Source organism: Dendrobates tinctorius, unplaced genomic scaffold (assembly GCF_039654945.1).
Source record: "Dendrobates tinctorius isolate UK_male_01 unplaced genomic scaffold, ASM3965494v1 ptg000108l, whole genome shotgun sequence".
NCBI lineage: Eukaryota > Metazoa > Chordata > Amphibia > Anura > Dendrobatidae > Dendrobates > Dendrobates tinctorius.
Genome location: NW_027361776.1, coordinates 11,736,247 through 11,757,757, shown reverse-complemented (window position 1 = coordinate 11,757,757; position 21,511 = coordinate 11,736,247).

Sequence of the window (21,511 nt, the reverse complement as noted above, 5' to 3'; positions counted from 1 at the left end):
GCCTGTGTATAACAGAATGTTTCAGACTGTACCACACATCTATGGATTACTAAATTCATTTCTGACTTACACAACTCCTGCATGAATACACTATACAACTTACGCATGCCAACGTGATGAACACTAGACAACTCAAGTATGCCAACATCAAGCACTCTATGCAATTAATATATATGCCACCACATACCAAAAAAACAATAGATCAATTCCAATATAGGGTCACTTGTGGGGGGTTTCTAGTGTTTAGGCAAATTAAGGGCTCTGCAAACCTAACATGACTAAGTGTAATGCAGACCATTCCATCAAAGTCTACTTTTCAAAACGTCACTCCTTCCCTTCAAAGCCCTGACGTGTGCCCAAACAGTGGTTTTCTCCCACATATGAGGTATGAGCATATTCAGGAAAAATTGCACAGCAAATTTTGGGGACCATTTTCTGTTACCCTTGAGAAAATAAAAAAAAATGGAAGCTAACATCATATTTGTGGAAAAACAATGATTTTTTTCACGACTCAACATCATAATTTTCTGGGAAGCACTTGGTGGTTCAAGGTGCTCACAACACATCTAGATAAATTCACTGAGTGGTCTAATTTCCAAAATGGAGTCACTTGTGTTGTTTTTCACTGTTTGAAGAAAGAAAAATGTGGGTCTAAAACAAAATGTTTGTTAAAAAACAGTTACAGTTCATTTTTGAATCCACATTCCATTAATTCTTGTAAAACACCTGAAGGTTTAGTAACCTTATTCAATGTAGTTTTGAGGACTTTGAAGGGTGTAGTTTTTAGAATGGTGTCACTTTTGGGTATTTTCTTTCATATATGCCCCCCAAAGTCTCTTCAAATGTGATGTGGTCCCTAAAAAATGGTTTTGTAAATTTTATTTTTATTTTTTACAAAAAAGCTGCATTTTTAGTGGTTTACAGCATTTTGTGATTTGTTTGCACTTTTTTACTTTAATAGATATTTTATTTAAGTTTTTATTACTTAATTCCACTTTTGGACATGAATATTTTTTACTTTGATCATTAGTATTGTACACTGCAGTACTCGTCAGACCTGTTAGTTCTGCACTGACACAGCCTGCTAAACCCTACCTATAGTGGTGTCTTAACAGGTCTTCATACGACCTCAGAGTGCGATAGCAACTATCGGCACCCACATTCACAATTACAGGCAACCAATAGTGTTAGACAGAGAATCATGTCCTTTTTTAGTCAGTTAGATATTGCTGTTGTTACTGACAGTTGCATTTAAGGGTACCATTACACTTAGCGATGTACCAGCGATCCCGATAAAGATATGGATCACTGGTGCGTCGCTAAGTGGTCGCTAGTGAGCTGCCACACAGGCAGATCTCACCGGCGACATAGCAGGGGTCGGGGGTCGCTACTTACCTGTCAGACGCAGTTGTCATGTCGGACGCTGTTCACACCACAGCGTCCGGCAGGCAGAGGTAGTTCCACCTCCATCCACTATAGCCTCAGTGGCGCCGGCTTGATCTTCAGGCTCTCGGGGGTTAATCTTGCTGGAGACCAGGTTGGATGGTTAGTCACGCCCACGGTCTTTAAATAGTCATGCTAGCCTATGGGCGTCGCCGATTATAGCTTGTGTTTCATACCAAGTGGTTCCGGTCTGGAGTGGAGGTGTTGAAGAGAGAGAGATTCGTATCTGGTGGTGTATGATCCGTTGTTATCCTTTCTCCTTCCCATATTTGTGTTTAGTTGTGCCCTGTTCACATTACTGTATATTCCTGTGTGTGTGCGGCGCAGTGCAGTTTAAGTTCTCCCTGTCTGTCAATTTGTGTGGGGGCTTTGGTGGTGCGACTCCTCACTGGGTGGAGGGTGGAGGGTTAAGTGCAGGGCTGAGCAGGAGACAAGGAAAGGTTGGAGGCTCAGGCATTTGCACCATCAGCAAAAACCCTGGTTGAGGGTCAGACAGGGTTTCCCCTAGTTACAGGGACATCACAGGGGCCCCGGGTATTTCAGCCTTAGTTGAACTAAGCCCCGCGTGACATTATAATCGGCCCACATTTTTCAGGAGTCCATGGATCCATTAGATTCCATAACCCGCCAGTTGGCGGCGCTGTCCTTACAGGTCTCCGAGTTGAAAGGGGCAGTTCAGCAGCAGGGCCTGGTAGTAGCGAAGGTGCAAACGGCATCTGCAGGTATCGGTGCAGAGCCGAAGTTTCCGCTGCCAGAGCGATTTTCAGGGGATCGAAATATGTCGTATTTCGGGAGGCCTGCAAGTTATACTTCCGCATGCGCCCTATCTCCTCAGGTAATGAGGCCCAGCGGGTAGGGCTGGTGTTGTCATTACTGAGTGGTGACCCCCAAGCATGGGCATTTTCCTTACCAGCTGACTCTGCTACATTTCATTCTGTCGATAATGTTTTTTCTGCCCTTGGGCTCATTTACGATGATCCTGACTGACTGGCTCTAGCGGAATCTAAAATCCGCGCCCTCCGCCAGGGGGAGCGCTTGGCAGAGGACTATTGTTCGGAATTTCGCCGCTGGGCCGTAGCCACACAGTGGAATGACCCAGCACTGCGGAGCCAGTTTATTCATAGGGTATCAGGGAAGGTTAAACAAGCCCTCCTGATGTATGAGACTCCGGCATCGTTGGAGTCTGCCATGAGTTTGGTGATACGTATTGATCGCCGTTTTCGTCAGGGGGCACAGGAGACGCTACCTCTGGGGGAAAGCAGAGGTGCAATTGTGGTTGAAGTAGATGAGTCCCCTGAACCTATGCAGATTGCTGGTGTGGCACAGGTTAAGCGTCGCACTCCGGGATTCCGGAAGCCCGGAGCATGTTTCTACTGTGGTAAAAGAGGTCATTATGTTAACGTTTGCCCGGTACTACCTAAGAGGGTCACATCGGCGGAAAACTGTTAAGCTCAGAGGGTATGGAGGAGACCCAACTGAGCGTATGCATATCCTCCATGATGCTATCTCAATGTATGCTCCCAGCCAAGGTTTTTATTGCGGGTAGAGAGCTACCAATATCAGTGTTTGTGGATAGCGGTTCCGCCACTAATCTCATAGATGAGGAGTTTGCACACACCGCCAGGTTTAAGATCGAAAGACTTCCTCACCCCATACAGGTGGTTACCATTAATGCTGTTTCCCTCCCTCAAGGGGAGATTACGGAGTTTGTGGCAGAGGTAAACTCCACATTGGGGTCCTACATTCTGAGTCGGTTACATGTAGGGTCCTCCGTAATCTCCCAGCACAAATGGTCCTGGGTTTTCCATGGTTGTCCAGACACAACCCGGTAATTGATTGGAAAACTCAGGACATAGTACAATGGAGTGGTTTCTGCCAAGACACTTGCTTGGCCACATGTGTGTCCGCCGTGACGCCCAGCCTGCCGGAGGCTTTGCAGGATTTTGCGGATGTTTTCTCTGAGAAGGGTTGCTCAGAACTGCCTCCACATAGAGCCTATGACTGTGCGATTAGGTTAAAACCCGGGGCCAAATTACCTAAGGCCAGGATGTTTAATATTTCTGGTCCTGAGAGACAAGCTCTGAAAGACTACATCGCGGAGAGTCTGAGCAAAGGACACATCCGGCCTTCGTCCTCGCCTGTAGCCGCGGGGTTTTTCTTCATTAAGAAGAAAGATGGGGGGTTACGCCCGTGTCTGGATTTCCGAGAGTTAAACCAGATTACTATCCGTGATCCCTACCCAATGCCATTGATCCCGGATTTGTTCAACCAGGTAGCGGGGGCATCCAAGCTGGACCTCAGGGGGGCGTATAACCTCATAAGGGTCCGTCAGGGGGATGAGTGGAAGACGGCGTTTAACACTCCTGAGGGTCATTTTGAGAGTCTGGTTATGCCATTTGGGTTGACCACCGCGCCTGCCGTTTTCCAACATTTTATTAATGATGTATTTGCTCATGTCCTGGGGAGATTTGTGATTGTATACCTGGATGATATCCTCATTTATTCTAGCGATCGGGACACTCATTTGGAGCATGTCAGGCAGGTGTTACAGTTGCTCCGGGAGAACCAGCTCTATGCTAAGCTGGAAAAATGTTTATTTTTTGTCCAGGAGTTGCCCTTTTTTGGGATATATTGTGTCTGCAGCCGGGTTTAAAATGGACACCGCTAAGGTGCAAGCGGTGCTGCAATGGGAGAGGCCGGAGAGTCTGAAAGCACTCCAGCGGTTACTTGGGTTTGCAAATTATTATAGGAAATTTATAAAACACTTTTCGACTATCGCCAAACCGTTCACGGACATGATAAAAAAAGGTGCCGATCTGGCGAGCTAGCCTGAGGTGGCTATACGTGCTTTTGAGCGTCTGAAGAATAGTTTTGCTTCAGCCTCCATTCTGGTGCAACCAGACGTGTCTAAACCTTTTGTGGTGGAGGTTGATGCGTCGGAGGTGGGAGTGGGGGCAGTACTGTCTCAAGGCTCGTCCTTGAGCGTGATGCATCCATGCGCCTACTTCTCCAAGAAGCTGTCGCCGGCCGAACGGAATTATGATATCGGCAACAGGGAGTTGTTGGCCATCAAATTGGCTTTTGAGGAATGGCGACACTTCTTGGAGGGGGCGGCTCACCAGGTCACAGTCATCACCGACCATAAGAATCTGCTCTATCTGGAGTCGGCCAAGCATCTGTCTCCTAGGCAGGCCCGCTGGGCATTGTTTTTTACTCGTTTCAATTTTCTTGTGACTTACTGTCCCGGGGCTAAAAACACCAAGGCGGATGCTTTGTCTAGGTGTTTTCCGGGGGGAGAACCTCGGGAAGAGCCGATACCCATCCTCCAGAAAGGGTTAGTGGTCTCGGCTCTCACGACGGAGGTAGAGGTGGAGATTGCCAAGGCCCAAGAGGAGGTACCACCAGGACTTCCCACCAACAAATCATTTGTACCCCTGCATCTTCGGCTTAAGGTGTTGAAGGAACACCACGACTCGGTACTGACTGGTCATCCAGGGGTGAAGGGCACCTTAGAGCTGGTATCGCGTCGTTTCTGGTGGCCCAAAATCCGGCATGACGTAGTCTCATACGTGGCAGCTTGCATCACGTGCGCTAGGGCTAAGTCACCCCGAACCCGTCCTGCTGGCACGCTACAGCCTCTGGGGGTACCCAATAGGCCATGGACAGAAATCTCCATGGATTTCATCACTGACTTGCCAGCCTCGGCGGGGAACACGGTCATCCTGGTGGTGGTTGACCGTTTTCAAAGATGGCGCATTTTGTGGCGTTGTCTTCATTTCCCAATGCAAAGACGTCGGCTCAGGTATTTGTGAAGGAGGTGGTCAGACTCCACGGAGTTCCGTCGGACATAGTATCTGATAGGGGTACGCAATTTGTGGCGAGGTTTTGGAAAGCTTTTTGCTCACGTTTGGGGATCAAGTTGTCACATTCATCGGCGTTTCATCCACAGTCTAATGGACTAACTGAGCGCATGAACCAAAATCTAGAACAGTATTTACGATGCTTTGTGTCCGACAACCAGGAGGAGTGGTCTACTTTCCTTCCTCTGGCCGAATTCGCGTTAAATAATCACCGCCAAGAGTCATCGGGAGAGTCTCCATTCTTTTGTGTGTACGGTCAACATCCTCAGTTTTGTACCTTACGTCAGGGTGACTCGGGGGGTGTCCCGGAGGAGGATCAGCTAGGAGCCCAATTGTCTTCGGTCTGGAGGAGGGTGAAACAGCGTTTGTTGAGCATGAGTGCCAGGTACAAACGGGTGGCTGACAGTAGACGCGTGCCAGGTCCGGACCTGTGTGTGGGTGAATGGGTGTGGTTAGCTACAAAGAACATAAAACTCAAAATTCCATCTTTAAAACTGGGTCCAAGGTTTATTGCGCCTTTTAGGATTTCTGCCATCATTAACCCAGTGGCTTATCAGTTGGAACTTCCTGCGGTGTACAAGATACACAACGTGTTTCACAGGGCTTTATTGAAAAAGGTGGTAGGCTTGGTGGACACGACGCCGATGCCACCTCCAGTCATGGTGGATGGCGATTTAGAGTTTGAGGTCGCCAAGGTAGTGGACTCTCGAGTAGTATGCCGTACTCTTCAGTATTTGGTGCACTGGCGGGGGTATGGTCCGGAGGAGAGGTCTTGGGTTCCAGCCTCAGACATACATGCGAATCGGCTGGTCAGTTCCTTTCACCATCGTCATCCGGACAAGCCGGGTCCTATGAGTCTTGAGGGTCCGGGGGTCCCTCGTAGAAGACGGGGTAATGTCATGTCGGACGCTGTTCACACCACAGCGTCCGGCAGGCAGAGGTAGTTCAACCTCCATCCACTATAGCCTCAGTGGCGCCGGCATGATCTTCAGGCTCTCGGGGGTTAATCTTGCTGGAGACCAGGTTGGATGGTTAGTCACGCCCACGGTCTTTAAATAGTCATGCTAGCCGATTATAGCTTGTGTTTCATACCAAGTGGTTCCGGTCTGGAGTGGAGGTGTTGAAGAGAGAGATTTGTATCTGGTGGCGTATGATCCGTTGTTATCCTTTCTCCTTCCCATATTTGTGTTTAGTTGTGCCCTGTTCACATTACTGTATATTCCTGTGTGTGTGCGGCGCAGTGGAGTTTAAGTTCTCCCTGTCTGTCATAATTTGTGTGGGGGCTTTGGTGGTGCGACTCCTCACTGGGTGGACGGTGGAGGGTTAAGTGCAGGGCTGAGCAGGAGACAAGGAAAGGTTGGAGGCTCAGGCATTTGCACCATCAGCAAAAACCCTGGGTTGAGGGTCAGACAGGGTTGCCCCTAGTTACAGGGACATCACAGGGGCCCCGGGTATTTCAGCCTTAGTTGAACTAAGCCCCGCGTGACAGCAGTGATCCTGACGTCCTCCCGCCCGCGTCCACGCATGACCAGTGATAATCAGCGGGTGAGCCGGTCGGAGGTAAGTATCAGACATAGCGATATCCTAGCAATATCGCTGCTACATCACAAAATCGGTGACGTTACAGCGATATTGCTAGCGATATCGCTATGTGTAACGGGGGCTTAAGAGATTAACTGGCCCTAATCGGTTCCAAAACTGGTCAAAGACAATGCCACAGGGTGTCAACTGCTATATACAACTGACACCCATTGGATTTTTACCCACTATGGGGTGCTTGACTCTAATTCATCAGCACCCTGAAAAAGTGGCACTGAGGAATAAGATCTATTAATGGCCTTAATGAGAAGGTGTAACTGCTGTTATTAAGGGGTTAAAACTACAAATTGGCCAACAACAAACAAGCTCTCTTCAACAGAAAAATACAAAAGTTATGGCTCTCAGAATATGGTGACATAAAATTATTTGTTTAAAACAATATTATCAATAGGAAAACAAATCCAATAACTAAAACTGTATCAATTTTGTATCACCATAATCGTAGTGACCTGCAGAATAAAATTATGTCACTTATACCTTGGGGATGTCAAAAATTGAATTTTTTTTTACTTTTTACAACATGACATGCATTCATTTCTGAAAGACCCCTTTGGTGTTAAAATGCTCACTGAACCCCTTGATAAATGCCTGACACCTGTCATGCCCCCAAGTGCTATTAACCTTAAGAAATAAGTTTAAATCTGTATGTTAATATCATTCTAAAATATTATGGGCACTTCAGTAAATGCCTGGCTACACTGCGTGGGGAGAAGCGAATATTCATTCATTCAATAGCGGACACACATGATCGCCAAGCCGCAAAAGGAAACCGACAGCTGTGGCTGACATTGTGCCTGTTATTAAACAGAATGAAAATTCACTGCTCCCCACGCCCGGGACTATGGGCAGTAAATATTTCGGCAGCTGTTCTCTGTGTGTGAGGGCACATGCAAGTGACCTCATACGCTGTTACATGTTAAATCAGCTGTTGTAATCCGCACAGAACACAGCACTGCGAGGAAGAAAGGTGACCAGAATATTTTTTTTGTATTTATGCACCATGATGGGGGCGTGTTTACCAGTATGGGGATGGTGGCCATGGATATCAGGATGTGGAAGGTGGCCATGGACATCAGGATGGGGATGGTAGTCATGTATATCAGGATGGAGATGGGGGCCATATATACCAGGATGGGGACAGTGGCCATGGATACCAGGATGGGGATGGGGTCATATATACCAGGGTGGAGGATATTAGTACAGAATTGGGAGACATTACCTCTGTCAACAGCAGATACCCCCCATAACAGTGCATCATGACCACATTTTTGGCTTCAATTTATTTTTCCCTCCTCTAAAACTTAGGTGCTTCTTGTGGTCTGGTCTGGTGCATCTTATAGTCCAAAAAATTAAAGGATAGATAGATCTCTAATGGCTCTTCTGTTTGAGGAAGAATCTGAATGCGATTGGATACAAATCAATTAAGGTTTATTAACCACAATAGTAAAAATTGAATAAAAACTAAACACCATGCATTTCAACTCTTATGAGCCTTCATCTTGTGTATATAGGACATACCACATGTAAGGTTTTTTTATATATCCTATCCTCCTTGTTTGAAGGTGTAGTTCACTCTCATATGTGATGCAATCACCTTGATCAATACTAAGACCAATCAAAGGGAGTGTGTCTTGCTAAAAATGAATAACAAAAAAGCTTGATATGTTCAATGTTTACATGCATATGAATGAATAAAATGTTTTTTATTGAAAACTGTATCCAGATGGAATCTATTTCAGTAATGTAGACAATTCATTATTAATATATATCATGTATACTGAATATCCCATGCCATTTATTTATACGTATAAAAGCAGTCCCACCAAAGATGAGCCAAATAGGTTGATATAAAATTCTCTCTCTCTTATATAATTGTCAATGCCTACAGAGTTCCAACTGTCCCATCTATACCTCCATCTTTAGGAAATATGAAGTGTTAATGATTTTATAGAAATTTTTCTAAACTAATTTCAATACTTTTTGAGTCCATCCTGATACAGGCTACCCAGCCTGTATATCTGGTAGGACTCTTTTTTTATTCAAGACTGATTTTCTGTTTCTGGTTAATGGAGGAATTTGCTTCAATGGGGTGACTGTTATGGATCCAAAATTTTTGTTGTGTTTTAAAGTGATATGTTTGGACAAACTCTGTTTGAGGTATCCTATTTTGACATTTTGCCTGTGGCCATTCATGTGGCTTCATAATGTTTGTGTGGTCAGGCCCACATAATTTTGGAGAATGGGTGCTGTACTCTTCTTATTAGTTTTTCCTCTCCGTAATATGATATTAGGTCTTGGGGAACCAGATTTTTAGTACTGGGACCTTTATTAGTAGGTACCAGTATTTATTGAGTATATTATGTAAGGCAGTGACCGGTGTTATATTCTAGGGTCACTATGTGTCCTCCAGGAGGCGCACCAAAGCGTATAGAGGCTGTGGGAGTGCATCGCAGTCACAGGCATAGCTGAACCTGGCTTCCCTGAGACCAATCGTGCATTTATTAGGTTGCGTGATTGGCCACGGGGTTATCAAACCCCAAGTAAACAAGATCAAGGCAATTCAAAACTAGCTCAAGCCGTTAAGTATCAAACAAGTGAGGGCGTTCCTCTGTATCATTGGGTACTACCACGAGTTTATGCCCAATTTTGCTGGAAAATCAGCATCCCTAACTGACCTTTTAAAAGGTAAGAAGTCAGTGATGGTACAGTGAAATCCTCTAGCGGAGGAAGCATTCCAGTCCCTGAAGTCGGCGTTGTGTGGACAGCCGGTCCTCATCAGCTTCGACTTCAAGAAAACCTTCATCGTACAAACAGATGCCTCGGAGGTAGGCCTAGGAGTGGTGCTGTCACAAGAGGTGAAAGGGGAAGAGCAACCAGTCACCTACTTCAGCAGGAAACTGACCCCGAAGGATAAATTATAGCGTAGAGAAGGAGTGCTTGGCGATTAAGTGGGCATTGGAGTCCTTACGCTACTATTTGCACATCTCAACAAAAAATCGTCACGGAAGGTACCGTGAAGACTCAAGAATTGAAAACAATAATGTTAGTAAAAAATATAATTTTTATTAATTATCAATTAAAAATAACATGATTATATTAAAAAGACAGGACTAATTGGTCTCCAACATTGGGTGTAAGGATAACCAGCAAGGGAAGTTCTAGTATCTCCACAGTGTGCAAAAAAATAAAAAACTATTTTAAATATATCCAAAATCCAGAAAATCCCTCCAAAGCAAGAGAAATGCAATATATTAAGTCCTATATTCCAACAGCAGTTGCAAAGACATGCTAAACTTGCCAAAATAAAGCGCTATAAGCACTAGAGGAAAAAGTTGGCCTATTCAGTATAGAGGAGGGCTAGGAAAAGGAATTGCACTTCAGAGAGATATATCCAAACAAGAAGGGCACAGCAAGGAACCTTCCATAAATGGATAAAGTGCAGGGCGATTTTAAATTAGAATTTTACCTGTAGGGATTTTCTGGATTTTGGATATATTTAAAATAGATCGTTTTTTTATTTTTTTGCACACTGTGGATATACTATAACTTCCCTTGCTGGTTATCCTTACCCCCTATGTTGGAGACCAATTAGTCCTGTCTTTTTAATATAATAATGTTATTTTTAATTGATAATTAATAAAAATTACATTTTTTACTAACATTATTGTTTTCACTTCTTGAGTCTTTACGGTACCTTCCGTGATGATTTTTTGTTGAGATATGTCTATTGAAGTGACTACTGCCTTTTTGATTTAGGATCATGGGTATAGCTACTATTTGCACGTAGTTTAGTAACAGAGTATTCACCGCTTGTCTGGATGAGAAACGAAAAGGAACTAAATGCTTGGGTCACCAGATGGTTCCTGTCCCTACAAAACTTCAGTTTTTCAGTGGAACATTGGGCAGGGAAGTCACAGGGAATTGCGGATACCCTGTCATGGACCCCTGTATGGTGACAAATGTAAAATCCCACAAGTTTGAACAGAGGGGGGTTATGTGAGGTAGTGAGTGGTGTTACATGCGAGGATCACTATGTGTCCCCCAGGATGTGCCCAGAAGCATATTGAGGTCGCGCGAGTGCATTGCAGTCAAAGGTATAGCTGTGATTGCAGTGCAAAATAAAATTAAGTTTCGGTCTTGAGCAAGCTATTTGTTGTTCAAGGTAGATTTAAGAAAAGCTGCCATGGGCTTTTATTTTTGAAGCGGACTACAGGATGATAGTGGGGCGGTCCACTTCCTTCCAAGCCAGGTCTTCCAAGTGGTCTACGGCCACAGGATGCTTGTAAAAACCTTGCAGCAGAGGGCTGGGTGTGTCAGTTTGGTTTGCAAGCATGCAGAGCATGAGGCTCTGCAGAGCTCAGCCTGTGTGAAGCAACACAGAGCCAAGCAGAGACAAAAGGCCTGGCACCCCTCATCGTGCATGGCTGTGCAGTCATCCATGGGAACATGTTAAGGTTGCGGACTGTCTTGTTTCCCAGCTGCATTCCAGAGGATACTATTTTGCTTTCTGCTTGTGAGTACGCTGACCATAAAAAGAGACTTTGTTTTGAACTTTCTTGGGTCACTGCCTGTCTGTCACACTGCACCATCCCGCTGCACTACAACCACGAATCATTTAATTACCCCTACTAAACGTGGTGATGAAGCTATATCCCCATCTTGTTGTATTTTCAAATTTTTCTTATTTTTTGTGTCACTCTGCTTAAGAAGTAACTTGCGTTCATATGCAGAATGGATAAGTTCTTTAATGATTTTTTTTCTCATTAAATCTAGCTATTACAATTCTTGACTGTACTACTAAGCCTGTTGTGGAAGTACAATTACTCCTAATTCAATGGAACTGGCTAGATGGTATGTTTCTTTTCCACTTGGAATAGTGTGCACTGTGGTAATCTAAATAGCCATTGGTATCCACCTGTTTGAAGTGGGTGTTACTTAAAATGGAATGTTGTCTAATGAATGATTCTAAATCGAGGAACACTATTTTGTCTCTTGAAATATTTGTCGTAAACGAAATCCCTCAGTTATTCATATTGAATTCCTCTATGAATGTCGTTGCCTCAATCTCTGTTCCATTCCATATTAAGAACAAATCGTGATAATAGACAATCACAATTGCTATATTTGGTTGATATAATTAGCAATAGGGACTCTAATCACCCCATGAGCAGTTTGGAGAACTTGGGGCGACCTCAAGTCTTCAATGCAGTCCTGAACCACTGTAGGTATAATTTATCCTGAAATGAAAACAAACTATGTTCCAAAATAAAGTGTAACCCTTTCAGAAGAAATATTCTCTGCTCTGGTAATACACCAGAGTCTCCAGAAAGAAAGAAATGCATCACTTCCAAAACTAAACTGCACTCAATATTCCAGTAAAGCGCAGATATGTCTAGAGTTAAAATGACATATCCATCCTTCCAGTACAGATCCTTTGTTTCAAGAATGAGCTGGGTGGAATCCTTTAGATGTGAAGGCAATCCGACTACATATTTCTGTAAGATCAAATCTATATAGTGGGTCAACGAACTATTGAGGGAGCCAATCCCTTATATAATAGGCAAGTCTGGGTTTTTTTTATCCTTTCGTAATTTAGGTATATGGTGAAAATGGCCTGATTTGGACTAGTATTTCTTAGAAACCATTTCTCTTTTTTATTAGTTATTTGAGATTTGTAAGCCTCATTGATCTAAAGAAGGTCTTTTTGAAAACCATGGCCAGCATTGTGCCTGTGCAGCACAACCAGCTCAGGTAAGCACAATACAATTTTTTCCAACAGTTTATCACATCACATTTATTGCTGTTAGATAGTGCTCCCCTCTTTTCCTCCCACCCCACTTTTTCTTGCTCTGGAGATCCCCTAAAGTCCGAAAAATATGGTGTATATATATATATTAATTTTAGATTCCATTTAGTTAGGTCTGCCTAGATATAGACATATTGTGATTCTTTCTTTGTAGCAAGGCTATGTTGGAAATGTCATGTTTAATTATATATTATATTGTAAATTTGTAATTTTTTTGAAAGTAGAGTCTGTCCCTTATTGCTTGGTACAGATAATACAGTGTTGAGTGTTATCTGGCAATGACAAAGTGTAATGATAATTCTTTGTTTCCTTAATGTTTGAATTGTTCTGATTTTGAACAATGCGGTCTGAAAGGAATTCCCTCTTGCATTTCTATACTTTTTGTAGCATTTTTTCTATGTAGACTAGAGATGAGGAGACTGACTTGCAGGAGATTGAATACAAGTCAAATTTCCAGAAATTCCCATTTCCCACACTACTGAAGCATCAGAGAGCAGACTTATGGCATTTTATGTTGCCTCCTCATAATACCCTGAAGCTTTAACATCTTACAAATTATGATACCTTGCACAGTGAGTGGTGGTTTGCACCTGAGACATCAGCTCAGAGATCATCGATTTCCCATTTGTACGACATGCATGTTTTTCTTTTCAACAGTTGCTGGGTAAGTCTATCTCTGCTGTAATATTTCAACTATTATAGTTATCAGACTTCTCTCTCTTTCTATCTTCTGCAGTGTGTAAGTCCTTTATGGTCAGCTGGGCTCTTTCTCACCTGTAGTGTGTAATCCATTATGGTCAGCAGAGTCCTCTCTCGCCTGTAGCGTTTAAGCTCTTATGGTCAGCAGAGTTTTCCCTCTCACTGCAGATTATATCACGTAGTATGCACTGCGACTATGTTATATACATCACATAACATTCACCAAAGGCTTTTGTGCTAGAATGGTGGTGAAAAAAAACATTTGAAGTGCAGAAAGATTTAGGTGCAATGCAAAATTGCACTAAAATTTTATGATTAAAGGAGTTCTCACATCAATTTGAAAAACTCCACTAAAGTGGGGGGTGTCATGGTCATGGCAGCTCCCTACTTGTGAAAGCATGCACACTTGTTTACGCTAGTAGTCTAATGTGAGACCAGTACATGCCGCCTGCTGAATACAGGGGGGTTTGTTGCAGCTGCTGAATTTTTGGGACCTGAAAGTAGCAGTTTTTTTTTGTCCAGTTTGTTTTTGGAAAGTAACAGGTGTGCTTTTTTCATATCTTTCAAAATAGACCCATTTAAATTTTTTGAATGCTTATTTTAATAGTTCAGTTTATCAACCATACACATCATGACTATAGTGCACACTGTTGCTGTGTTTTTATTTCCAGGCATGAACATTCATGTACCTACATTTCAATGTAGCATTTGTGGTTACGTTGCATTTGCTCAAAGGGAGAGACAAAAAGAAGGTTAAAGTTTTACAACTGTTTTATTAGTTGAATTTACCAGCCGTACCTGCAAGAAAAATACTGCTGACTGCTGCTGCAAATTACTTTCCATGCATGTACTTAGGTAAAACAGTTTTTTAGAGTTATGTGGATTGCATTTTTTTTCCAAAAAGGGATACATAAAGATGCATAAAAAGGGTTAAGGATTTATAACTGTTTTAGTAGTCGAACTAGACAACTATATGCACCATAGCAGTTATGCTGGTTGTTATTGCAAATTATCTTTTGTGCAGGTACCTACCTAGTGACATTTTAGGATTATATAGTGTATGTTGTGTTGATATTTTCACCTAGCCAGAAGGGTGAAGTCATTTAGACATTAATACTGTAAGGCTGTGTTTGCACTAAAGAGTTCTAAAGGGGTTAAACGCAGTACTAGGAGATCTGAAAGTGTTGTATGCTTATTTTTAAGGACATTTAAATGCTTTGAAATATATAGATTCATACATAATACATTGTCGCATGTTGTTTGTGCAACTGTGAGCAATCTGCATTACCTAAACATACTACCATGGCCTGCAGCGTCTCCAGACTTGTCTCCCATCAAGCAAATGTGAAAAATCATTGGTTGGCAATTTCAAAGGGTGCTGCCAGCAGCAGATCTTGATGTGCCCAAGTGAATTTGGAATTGTAGGTCAATCCTCAGACAACCATTATTTACCTCAAAGATAGCATGTATATATTTTCTTCAATCATACAGCGCCATTAACTCCACATCGCTTTACAGACATTTTCAACACTATCCCCATTGATGCTCACAATCTAAATTCCCTATCATTACGTGTCGGGAGTGTAGAAGGAAACCCTGGAGTACCAGAAGTAAACCCACGCAAACATAGGGTGAACATACAAACTCCTTACAGATGTTGTCCTTGGTGGGATTTGAACCCAGGATGCTAACCAGTGAGCCATCATGCCCTGGTATGTAATTGCATGTATTTTTGCACATGGTGCTCATACCTGACAATGCATATATTGAGATGCTCTGAAAATTTTCTTTCCATTTCTTCATAATTTGCATATCAATATCGAACCAGAGATTTCCATAATTCCACTACTTTTCCTTCTAGGTGTTGCAATTTCAGAATTTAAGACTGTATATACATACAGTTGAAACAAGAAGTTTACATGCACTACATAAAAAGACCCATTTTAGGCCAATTAGGATTACCATAGTTATTAATATTTTCCAAATGCCAGAATAATGAGAGACTAGTAAAACATGGGAAACAGAAAAAGTGCAAATAGGGTCTTATCCCCTGAATTATTTCCAATTAATTTCAAAGAACTGCTCACCTGATGGTGTAGAATGAATGCATGTATATACCAGCTGCTGCAGATCCACAAGCCGACTAGCAACCTTATCAAAGACGTTATAGTGGAGATATGTGGATTATATCCATGCTGCCATAATAATACAAATCCAAATATGGTTGGAAAAAACTCAGGTGGTTTTATTCTATGTGTTTCAAAGCCAATATGACTTCTTCTTCAGGAAATACCACAAAGACATGTTGGGTTGCTTTGCTGCAGGAGGGACTGGTGCACTTCACAAAATAGATGACATCTTGAGAGAAGAAAATTATGTGGCAATACTGAAGCAACATCTCAAGACGTCAGCCAGGAAGTTGAAGATTGGGTGGAAATCGGTCTTCAAAATGGACAATGACCTGATCCATACTGCCAAAATAGGAACAAAGTGACTTAAGGATAACAAGTCAATGTTTGGGTGTGGCCATCATGCAAATTGTCTCTTCAGAGAGGAAGTGTACTAGAACTCTAGTACCACCCATTGGAAGTAGCAATCCTAAAAGTCAATGTCAACCCTTTAACGAGCCTTGTTACATGACTTAGGATAAAAGCCAAAACCAGAATCTCAATTTGCAGACACTGTGTTTCGGGGTACTGCCCCTTGTCAGTGCAAAGTGTGAGATCTGGTTTGACTGTGAGAGAGGCCGCTGACTGATATCCAAGAAGTATTGTTTCTCCTTGCGGAGAATGACATGCTAAACATGCCGAGATGAGGAGACTTAAAGCCGAAATGCTCCTCTGGGAAATATGCAAATTGTCTCTTTAGAGAGGAAGAGGACTAGAACTCTAGTTCCACCTGTTGGAAGTAGCAATCCTAAAAGTCAATGTCGACCCTTTAATGAGCCTTGTTACATGACTTAGGATAAAAGCCAAAACCAGAATCTCATTTTGCAGACACTGCGTTTCTTTCTTTTTTTTTTTTTTTTAAACCATTCAGGTTAGTTATGAACAACTCAATGTAAGCGCATCAACTTAAATGTCATTGTTTCAACTCTCATCGTCATGGTTCATATTTATTTTAGTATAACAAACCAAGGGTATACACAAAAGACATCCTAAACATCAATAAACACCACTAAAATTCACTGATATTTGATCAGGTGCTGCCATTTTTGAAATTTCCAAACAGCTTCTGCATTAGAACCATCACTGCCTTTGCTGTCATAAATCAAGTATAATCTAGAAAGGATCAGCCCTACAAACTTATTCACAGTTACATGCTTCTCTTTGAAAATTCCTAAATCCCTCACATCCCACAAACTCTGCATCACACAAGTCATAATTAACCATAGGATTCTATTTTTCACATGACCACATGCACCAATTGCAAACATCGCAGCACGCCAGTCAATAAAACTCACACCCGCTAACTCCTTACACAAGCCACCTACACAATTCCACACACTGCACGCGTAACCACAGTCCCACATAGTATGCCACACAGTCTCACAGTTCAACACATCCTTCCCTCGGGCACACATCAGTTCTGGTCAGACCTCGTCTCTTCTGAACCTGTCGCACAGGCGAAATATTGTGCAAGGACATCCATACAATATCTCTTTGTCTATTAGACATTCCGTGCGTTCCCAAACTCTTCAATGCAACCGAAACTTCATTCCCTCTCAAACCCACAATATTACATTCCACATCATTCTTACATATTATTTTCATCACATTCTTAGCTATTCTAAAATCATTCATCGGCACACTCAGTAAATCATGCTTCCTAACAAACTTCTCAATCACCTCATACCTGACCGGACACTTGAAAGCAACAGGCACTCTAGCATCCCTCCTTCTCCAACATAAGCCATATAACAACCAACCAGCAGAATAACTTAACATATACGCTCCCTTATTTCCTTTATTCACCAAAATAACAACAGTTTTGATATACTGAAGCCCCAGAAAAATCTCAATGTTTGGAAAGGCCATGCCACCATGGTGACACGCCTTAAAAAGACTTTCTCTCTTATGTTTCTCTATTTTACTGCTCCAGATAAAAGTAAAAACTAACTTTTCCGCTCTTTTTATTTTCCCATAAGACGGTGGAAAAACTGTTGCAATAAAAAGCAAAATCGGAAGAATCACCACTTTTATGACCAAAATCTTACCACTCAAGGTCAAGTCTCTCTGTCGCCAAAAATTTAACTTACGCTCTATGCGCAATCCACACTCCTCTCTGCTCTCCTTACCTTCCAAGTCCTTATTAAATAATACTTCCAGCACTTTGATAGCATCATCCTCACACTTTACCCCCTTCATTTTAACCCTGTCATCCCAAAACATTTAAAACTACATTTATTCCAATTCACTCTAAAGCCAGATGCACCACATAAAAACTCCAAAAGCAGCTTAACCCTACTCATAGAAGCAACACTTTCACTCACAGCCACAACATCATCCATATATCCAAGAACTTTCACATGCTTCCCACCACTCCCAGGTACCAACAAACCTCGCATCATTTTATCACGTTTCACCAAGCACAACAAGGGTTCAATCACACATACAAACAAGACAGGGGACATGGGACACCCTTGCCTTACACCAGACATAATATTCACTTTCTCATTCAACCACCCATTAACAAGAAACTCACTTGACACATAATCATGCAAAGACCCATTCACAAATTTTTAGGAAATCCCATTCTCTCCAGAACTTTAAACAAAAACACATGCGAGACCCTATCAAACGCTTTCTCAAAATCAATTGACAGAACCATACACTTCCATTTCCTTCCCATGCAGTCTCTGATCAAATCCCTTAATAACAATAAGTTATCACTCATACTTCTTCCAGGCACAGCACACACTTGATCCTCATCCACAATACTACCAATCACCTCACGCATACGATTTGCCAACAATTTGCTATAGATATTGTAATCTACATTCAGCAATGTTATAGGTCTCCAATTCTCTAAACACTTTCTCTCGCCTTTCTTATACACAAGCACAACCACCCACTCTTTCATTGATTCACACAACTTACCACTCTTCCACATATACTTACATATCTCAGTCAAATATGCACCCAGAAAATCCCATGCCTTCACATAGAATTCTACCGGCAATCCCTCTTTACCTGGTGTCTTATTCTTTTTAGCATTCTTCATCACGTTTTCTACTTCATCCATAATCACGTACTCATTCAAAATATCACATTCTCCACTCTCCAACTTGTTCTCTAACCCATTCAGCACTTCTGAAACAAGACCTGAATCAATCCATTTTTTATCATATAACTTGCTATAGAACCTATTCACCTCCTTTATCACATTCTCACCTGACACACACAAACATTCCTATCCAGGATTTTATCCATGTCAACCATTCTCCCATTCTTTTTCTTAAAAAAGAACCTCGTGCACTTTTCATCTTTCTCAAGATGTTCTATTTTGGTGCGATAGATGATTTCTTTCCCTTTTTCATCCATAACTCGCTTTTATTCACGCTTTGTCTCAGCCAGCAGATCAGACACATCCATCCCACTTTCTCCACACTTCCTTAACCAGTCTAAGCGCCTGTTTAAATCATTAAATCTACTCTGATAAATAGCAGCTTTTTTATAGCCCCATTTTTTGAAGAATGTTTTGCAACACACCTTAACCCAGTCCCACCATTCCAGCACACACGCAAAATCCCTCTTACATACTCTCCACTCTTTATACTTTATTTTTAATTCATTCATGACATCCTCATCTTCAAACAATCTTACATTCAACTTCCAAATCCCACCCCCATACACATGATCATCAATCGCCCTAAGCACACCTCTCAAACACTCATGATCAGAAAAAGGTACAGCATTTTGTTCAAAATTCATACACAACATATTTTTGGAAAACAACATTTTATCTATCCTGGATGTAATACCACCCCTATCAGCATGGTATGTCGGTGATGGTGGAATGCCAAATTTCAGAGCAGCAGCATTTAGAAGGGAAAAATCAGAAATGAGATTGGATAACTTTTTACCAGTTATGTCACAATTCCCTTCTGTAATGCAATTACAGTCTCCAACTAAAACTGTAGGCATTTTGCCCGGAAGAAACAAACTTAATTTTTCAAAAAGAGCCAGATGCTCCTTTTTCCTGTCATGTCCTGATGGACAGTACACATTAATAATTCTAGCCCACCACCCCCTATAGCTAACATGTGCAATTATACATCTACCCACCTCTACCACCATGTAGCTATCTAAACTAATCTCCCTGTTACCCATTAATATTCCTACACCATCATTCCTATTAACACATGAGCCAGACCATACATGCTGACCATAAGGCCAGTCTTTATCGCTTGGAGAGTCCACAATCCCACAATCCTGAAGACAAAAGATGTGAGCATTCATCTGTTTGATATAATCTAGAATGATTGCCCTCCTGGATTTGGATCTAATTTGCCTGACATTCAGGGATGCAATGCCCCAACCAGCTTGGGGAGCCATAACATGACTGTGTTATTTACATGATGACAAACAGGTCACTTCTTCAGCCGTTTTCGTCTTCCATCTGGAACTGCAACTCCCCAAATCTGTTTATGTCTGCTGGAATGTCTAAAAAAGCACTGGTGTCAGGAGAGAAGACATTCTGAGGGTAACTACGTTCACTCACCGGACTTAAACCAACTTCAACTGCGTCTGCCCAATCCGTTCTGGGATTCTTACAGGAAGTTCCAGGCTCCTCATCCTCAGAGGGCCTTACAAGAGTGAAGTCATCTTTATCTCCACATTTGGCCAACTCCTCAGTAGCTAACCAAATACACTGGGGGAATTACCAAGAGTACCCTCCAACTCCCCCTCCCCACAGACATCAGACTGATGAGGGAGCTCACATTCAACATCAGCAAGTTCCAAAACTGCCACCTCTGGGCTGGGAGACTCGGTTTGAGGCAGGGCCTGCTCATGTGCATCCATGATTTCAGGTTCCTCAATAAGATCTGGGTCTGTAACCTGTGGAATGTCAACCACAGCAGCAGGGGGCGCAGCTGCCCCACCTGAGACCTCAGCGTACGACCTAGGACTGAAACTGGCCTTACAGTCTCGATACTTATGGCCCTCCTCACCACAAGCATTACACATAACATGATTTGTATGGTCTTTTGCCATATGGCCAGAACCATTGCAATTCCTACAAGTTGGCATCTCCTTGCAACTATCCTGGGTATGCCCAAAATTTTTACACCTCCTACAATACATTGTGGCATCTGGTAAAAACAAAAAAACACTATTTTTCCAAATTGAAAAATTAAGAGGGGGTAATGGATGCCTCTCGAACCTTAGGGATCCATCCCAAATCTCACAAAAAATTTGTACTTCCCGGTCCAGAGCCTTTCTCCATTCAGGACCCTGTGGGAATTCTGAACATAAATGCAAAGTCTGTTCAAAAATAATGTAATGTCCTCCAGGGAAACAAAAGGGTTGTACATGAAAACTACAAGTGGGATATCCCCCTTAACGTACAGCACAGTAAAGGTAAGACCTTCCAGTAAAGGATTTGCTACTCCTTTTTTCAGGGCAGTAAACAAATTCTGGCAAGCCGCCATAGAAGATAGCACCAACACATGCTTGCCTTCCCTCCTAAACTCCTGCAGGTATATTATATCAGACTTCCGAATCTTCAGTATGTCATAAAACACCATGTTGACTAAATATCCCAGGGAAAAATGCAACCTCTTATCTTCAGTGATGTCGATCCTGAATCCATCTTTGACCCGGCTATCACCGGGCCCAGAAAATTGAAGTCGGACTCCCATCGTCCACAGCTCCAAGGATCTCTTCCCCAAATCCTCCTTGCTATCTCCCAAAAGCAGCGACCGGCTTAAGCCACCAAAGTGGTGATGCTGGAAGGCCAAGAGACAGCCCTCAAGGTATTCAGGAAAATTTGCCCTTCGTCAGTGCAAAGTGTGAGATCTGGTTTGGCTGTGTGAGAGGCGTCTGATATCCAAGAAGTATCATTTATCCTTGCGGAGAATGACATGCTAAGCATGCCGAGA